Source organism: Lygodium microphyllum, chromosome 2 (assembly GCF_053477565.2).
Source record: "Lygodium microphyllum isolate KBCC chromosome 2, Lygodium_microphyllum_v1.1.10, whole genome shotgun sequence".
NCBI lineage: Eukaryota > Viridiplantae > Streptophyta > Polypodiopsida > Schizaeales > Lygodiaceae > Lygodium > Lygodium microphyllum.
Genome location: NC_141136.1, coordinates 104,564,230 through 104,570,647, shown reverse-complemented (window position 1 = coordinate 104,570,647; position 6,418 = coordinate 104,564,230). Strand labels below are relative to the sequence as shown.

At 42.7% G+C, this 6,418-nt stretch overlaps 1 pseudogene; it reads left to right on the top strand.

Moving 5' to 3' along the window:
* The first annotated feature begins 4,330 nt into the window (after nt 1-4,330).
* On the top strand, nt 4,331-6,023 carry LOC148040129 (GDP-fucose transporter 1 pseudogene; annotated as a pseudogene).
* The last annotated feature ends 395 nt before the right edge of the window (nt 6,024-6,418 follow it).

The window sequence follows — 6,418 nt, the reverse complement described above, 5'->3', positions numbered from 1 at the left end:
GGCTATTGGTTGCAAATGGGTATACAAAGTGAAATGCAAATCAGATGGCACATTGGAAAGGTACAAGGCAAGACTTGTGGCAAAAGGGTATGCACAACAATATGGTCTTGATTATGAGGAAACATTCAGCCCTGTTGCTAAAATGGCAACCATGAGGACAGTGATTTCTTTGGTAGCATCTAAAGGATGGAGTATGTACTAGATGGATGTGAAGAATGCTTTTCTCAATGGTGATTTGGTTGAGGAAGTATACATGGATCAGCCCGAGGGCTATGCACATCCAGATTTTCCTACATATGTGTGTAGATTGAAGAAAGCATTATATGGGCTGAAGCAAGCACCTAGAGCTTGGAATGCTAAGATAAGTGCATGCTTACAAAAACTTGGTTTTACTATGGGCAAAACTGATCATAGCCTATTCACAAAGAAGACAAGAGCTGGTTATGTGGTATTAGTCATCTATGTGGATGACTTGATCATTACAGGTGATGATGTCACAGGAATTGGAGAGATCAAGGAAATGTTACATGCTGAATTTCAGGTCAAAGATTTGGGAGATCTGAAGTATTTCCTTGGGATTGAGGTTGTCTCTACACCTCATGGTACTTGGTTGTTGCAGAAGTAGTATGCACATGATATGTTAACCAAGTATGGTATGTTGGATTGCAAAGCATTGAGCACTCCATTGGAAAAAAATGTTAAGCTACTTGCAAATGTTAGGCGCATGAGATTGAGAATGTCACTATGTATAGACAAATGGTGGGTAGCCTGATTTACCTTACCATTACTAGACCGGATCTTAGCTATTCAGTTGGACTGATTAGTCAGTTCATGCAGAAGCCTATGAAGCCACACTTGGATGCAGTGAGGAGGATCTTGAGATATGTAAAGGCTACATCAGATTATGGTCTATTCTATGAGCATGGTAAGCCTTTGGAGCTTACAGGATATACAGATGCTGACTGGGCAGGAAGTACCTATGACAAGAGATCTACTAGTGGGTATGCATTTTCCCTTGGTAGTAGTATGGTCAGCTGGAGCAGTAAGAAGCAACCTACAGTTGCACTCTCTAGTACTGTGGCAGAGTATAGAGGTACTGCACTAGTTGCATGTGAGGCAGCATGGCTCATGAAGCTTCTTGATGATTTGGGCATGCAGGAAGTCAGGCCTGTCACACTCTATTGTGACAACATGAGTAGTGTGCTCCTAGCCAGAAATCCTGTCTATCATGCTAAGACTAAGCACATTGAGGTACACTATCACTTCACCAGGGAAAAAGTGATTGCAGGTGACATTGATTTGGTCCATGTGAGGACAGAAAACCAAGTTGCAGATATCTTTACCAAGTCATTGGGTAAAGATAAGTTTGTGCATTTTAGAGAGTTACTTGGAGTGAACTATCCTACTTGAGCTTGAGGGGGAGTGTTGAGACTCAAGCTCATTAGTCTTCTGTCAGTTGTTTACCTTAGTGAATAAGGTTAAGTCACACTGACTTAACCATGATTTAGATCTAGGCCAGTTGATCTTTGTATGTGTGTTGTACATACAGTTGACTTTTGTGTGACTGTGTGTTGATGATGGAGAATGAACTGAAGGGAGCATGTCTGCTACCCTTGGTGCCTGAGTCTTTGTCTCTATCTTTTTTTCTTTGAACTCTAATAATTGCATGGTAATCCAACTACCTTTGCTAATAATGGTAGAAATCCATCTTCCATCTATTTGGAATGAATTAAACATAGATATGGATGTGATTTCAGAGCTTAAGTGCCTTGTTGAAGGTCAATTTTTTGTATCCATGGCAAAGGGAGGGGAGAGAGGGAAACAAGCAACCACCAGCAAAAGGAAGAAAAGAGACGACAACGGTAAACAAGGGAGGAAAAAAGATAAACACTAAGCTTTTTGGTCATTTGAATTTAGTTTCAATTGCCATTATTTTATCAAATAATCTTAGATATATAATTAATGTAAAGTGGTCGAGACCCTATGTGATTAAAGAATATTATATCCATGTCTATTTATAAAATTAATTTTTATATTTTTAAAAATAAAACTTCAGTTACAGAGGCTTTGCTTTCATTGGTCTAGAGCATTCTCTCTCTACATCCTAAATGATGACATTTTTGAAGCCTCAAAACTCCCCTAATGGGAACACTCTTCTCATCTTCCCTCATCTCCTTCTCTTGCTTGGTGGTGACGAATACATTGCTACAACAAGAGGAGGAGATCACGTTTTAGGGAGGTTCATTCTCGTTCTATATCAATTGTATTGATGAGTCGACCTTAAATAAGGAACTCAACACAGGGGAGACAATGATTTGCCAGCAATCAACAAGAGGAGCAACTCACATTTTTGACATGGAGAAATGCGGAGTAGGTAGGTGCCATTGAGATCTGTGTGTGTGTGTGTGTGGCGTGCTACCCCACTCAACCATATCTTGATCTGTAACCTTTATATATATATATATATATATATATATATATATATATATATATATATATATATATATATATATATATATATATATTTATGTCTCTCGTTTCCTTCTCTTGCTTGGTGGTGACAAAGGCATTGCTATAATAAGAGGAGGAGCTCACATTTAAGGGAGGGTCGTTGTTGCTTCAAATTAGTTGTGTTGATGAGTCGACCTCAAACAAGGAACTCAGGATAGGGGGAGACAATGATTTGTTGCAAGAGAAGTAGCTCATGTTTTAGACATGGAGAAATGTAGAGCAACAACAACTCCCATTGAGAATCTCCCTCTCTCTCTCTCTCATCCATGTCATCATCTCCAACTTTGCCATTGCGACATTAATTCTCAAGATGATTGGCTAGTAAACATTGCCATCCATGTCATCATCTGATTCAACGACATCGCAATGATCCATTAAATCACCCAATGAGCCTTTCAACACATTGTGATGGCCCCTATTAGAAGAAGTGGAGTAGCTATGTCTCGAAGAGATGGTCCCTATTAGAAGAAGAACAACAACTGTGTTTGGAAGCATAGAGTTAGCACTTGGTCCCCCGTCTTCGAAAGCCATAATCTTGGATTGTATGGTGCCTGTCACGACGTTGCTAGACAAATACAACCAATCCAAGCTCATGCAATTGGCCAGTGTCATGGGTTGTACCTATATATAAATAAATATATAAACATACATATGAGAGAGAGAGAGAGAGAGAGAGAGAGAGAGAGAGAGAACATATAAAATGTTTACAACATCTTAGAGATCATTCTAAGATACATTCTAGAAGTCCCTGAATAATTCTGGAATAGGTTCTAGAGCCTTGGCAAAACTTCTAAAGAGTGGAACAAAGTTCCTATCACCTTTGAGAATTGTAATTGCCACCAAATGACACAATATAAAACAAGTTACAAAGAAATATGTTCTCAAACACACACACACACACACACACACATACTGAGCATCAATACAAGGACATTGTCATTTACATACTATGTCTATCCATCCTTACCCACATGAAGTGGCATCAATATTCTTGGTACACCAAAGTACACTTTGTTTTTGTGGCATTTATTGTAACTATAGCGTTCTCATAATCCATGTCAACTCAACATCGACCTCATTTCTAGATGTTTGTCTCGGTGAATGGTACAGCCCTCCAACTTTAGAACATATCGATATGGGGTACATGGATATCTCCTAATCATTACATTTGATCGAGCAACATGTTTTTTTAACTGTAGCTATCTATGCAAGATCTTTTACAAGCCATAACTAAAAGCCTTTTTTTGACACATTGTGCAAGTGATTTTCATAATTAGTTACATAGTTTCTAAGGTCCTTCAAGAGTACACTGTGTGCAAGACATGCATGAAGAGATATAGAGCCATACCCTTGCTTTTGCAAAGCAAACAACTTATGCCTAGCCCCAATAGGTGTCTTTCATGCATGACCTCGAAAGAAGCATATGTATTATTCTCATAAGTTTGCCAACCTTTGAATTGCTAGGGTTTTGTAAAGCTCACCTCGGCGCTTTGCGCTGGGCCGGGTGCGATTTTTCAGGGGGGGCGGGTGCGGGACGTGTGGGGCGGTGTTCTCTTTGTTTTTTTGGGGGAGGTGAGGGGCGGCCACGTGGCACCCGGCCCCCACCTTTCCTTAACTAATAATATAGATGTTTGGCAATTAGGAATTCGTTTGCAAATGTACTGATTAGAGAGAGGAAGAGAGAGAGGCGACTTTGGGTTGGGTCACTTGGGTGCATAAAAGTGCCTCAAGCACCCATGAGCCCTCCTGTCACATTACATGTGCATTAAAGATGTAAAATGCCTTAAATGCGACCGATAGAGATGCTTTCACCACGAGAAGATTGGTGTAAACTGAGAAGCACTGGGAGGATCTAGGTGCGGAAATCATCCTCCGTGTAAATTGAAGAGGCTCAGCCAACCGACTGCCTAGCTCGGACTTACAATGGCGTCGTCAAGGCCAAAAGCCAAAGGTACGTACGTGTGCATGTATCGCAGAAAATATTAGCAGGGGCAGCGCAGAAGCAAGTTGGAGAAATCTACTGCAGAAGAAGGTTTGCAAGGACTGTGCTAATCTGTACATCGATTCTTCATTAAAGGCCAACCAGTAATCAGCTTCACCGACAGGAAGCAAAGCTCACTTGGACTTCCGACTGCTCTTCTTGTCAGGAAAAGGGCTATAACCCGCTCCATCAACACGAAGGAAGGCTTGCATTTGGCCTGGCAGTTCTTTTCTAACAAATGGATAGATAGGCGGTCATACAACAGCTTTCCTGTTAATAGATTTGTAGCTGCTGGACATGGCCCATGAATCTGAGTCTGATAACAGAGTTGCTGTGGCACCAGTGGTGTTGGGTTATGCCCTCTGCTCCAGCCTGTTGGCTGTGATCAACAAGCACGCCATCTCGCGATTCGGGTACCCGGGCCTTCTCACAGCCCTCCAGTATGCCTGCAGCGCCATCGGTGTCCGGGTCCTGGGCGTCCTAGGGTTTCTGCACCATGACCCTTTCTCCTGGGGCATGGCGAAGAAGTTCCTGCCCGCTGCGGCTGTCTTCTACCTCGCCATCTTCACCAACACAAACCTCCTCAAGCATGCCAATGTGGATACCTTCATTGTCTTCAGATCCTCCACCCCCCTCCTCGTCGCCATCGCCGATGCCGCCTTCCGCAAGCAGTCATGGCCTTCCAAATACACATTTCTTGCATTGCTCTTGATCTTGTCAGGCGCCGTTGGGTATGTCCTCTCGGATTCCGCCTTCAGTCCCACCGCCTACTCCTGGGCCCTTGCTTATCTCATCACCATAACCACTGAGATGGTCTACATCAAGCACATTGTCACAAACCTTGGCTTGAACACATGGGGATTCGTGCTCTACAACAATTTAATCTCTCTGTTGATATCCCCAATCTTTTGCGTGTTGACAGGGGAGCTTTCAGAATTCTTTGGCAATCCCGGAGGCTTGGGAAGGTTTGAGACTGTTTTTTCTGTCAGTCTCTCCTGTATTTTTGCCTTAGCGATAAGCTTCTTCGGGTTTGCAGCAAGGAAGGCGATTTCTGCAACAGCATTTACTGTAACGGGTGTCGTCAACAAGTTCCTCACCGTTATCATCAATGCTCTTATCTGGGACAAGCATGCAAGTGCCATGGGGCTCTTCTACCTCATCCTCACTCTGGTTGGAGGTGTGCTGTACCAGCAATCCAGTAATATGAGGGCAGCCTCAGCACCTTCTCAGGGTGAGGTAAAAGAAGATGTTGAGCTTGGTTGGAAGGGTTCTCAAAGCAGGGACTTTTCTAAGAAGGTTGAAGAGGAAGCAGGCATATTGGTTGCAGCCAAGTAAAATGCTGAAGGTGGTCTATGCAGGTGCATGAAATGTAGAGAGCAAGTGGAAGCATGCCAGCTCCATTCCCCTCTTTCATGCCATCTATACACAGACCCTTCAAGCTGATTTGTAGTATGTTATTGGCAGCCCCCTTTCATGCCCATTTTCCTGAATTTTCAGGATTAGTAAAGACTCGCGAAATAGTCATTGGTCATGCCTAGCAACACGAGCTTTCTTTCAAGGTTTCATGGACGTTGAAGTGTTCTTAACGCTTGCCTCGAGTGATATGAGAGAGAGAGAGAGAGAGAGAGAGAGAGAGATTGAAGCTATTTTTATTAATCGAAGCGTGAGTCGTCATCTAGTGCGATCCTGGCTGGAGCTACTATCATTGATTCCATCGCCGTTGATCCAGTGCGGTCAGGTGCGATGCAGGTTAGGCTGGTCACACACCCAATGGTGGACACCCAACTCCTACAGAGAGTGTGGGCGTCCAATTGCTGAAACTAGGCAAAGACATGGGCACAAAGCCTTTACACACTTAAGGGACTCATTTTACAAAAAAACACAAATTATTATATTTCTAATTTTTTTGATTGGTTGCAAACACAA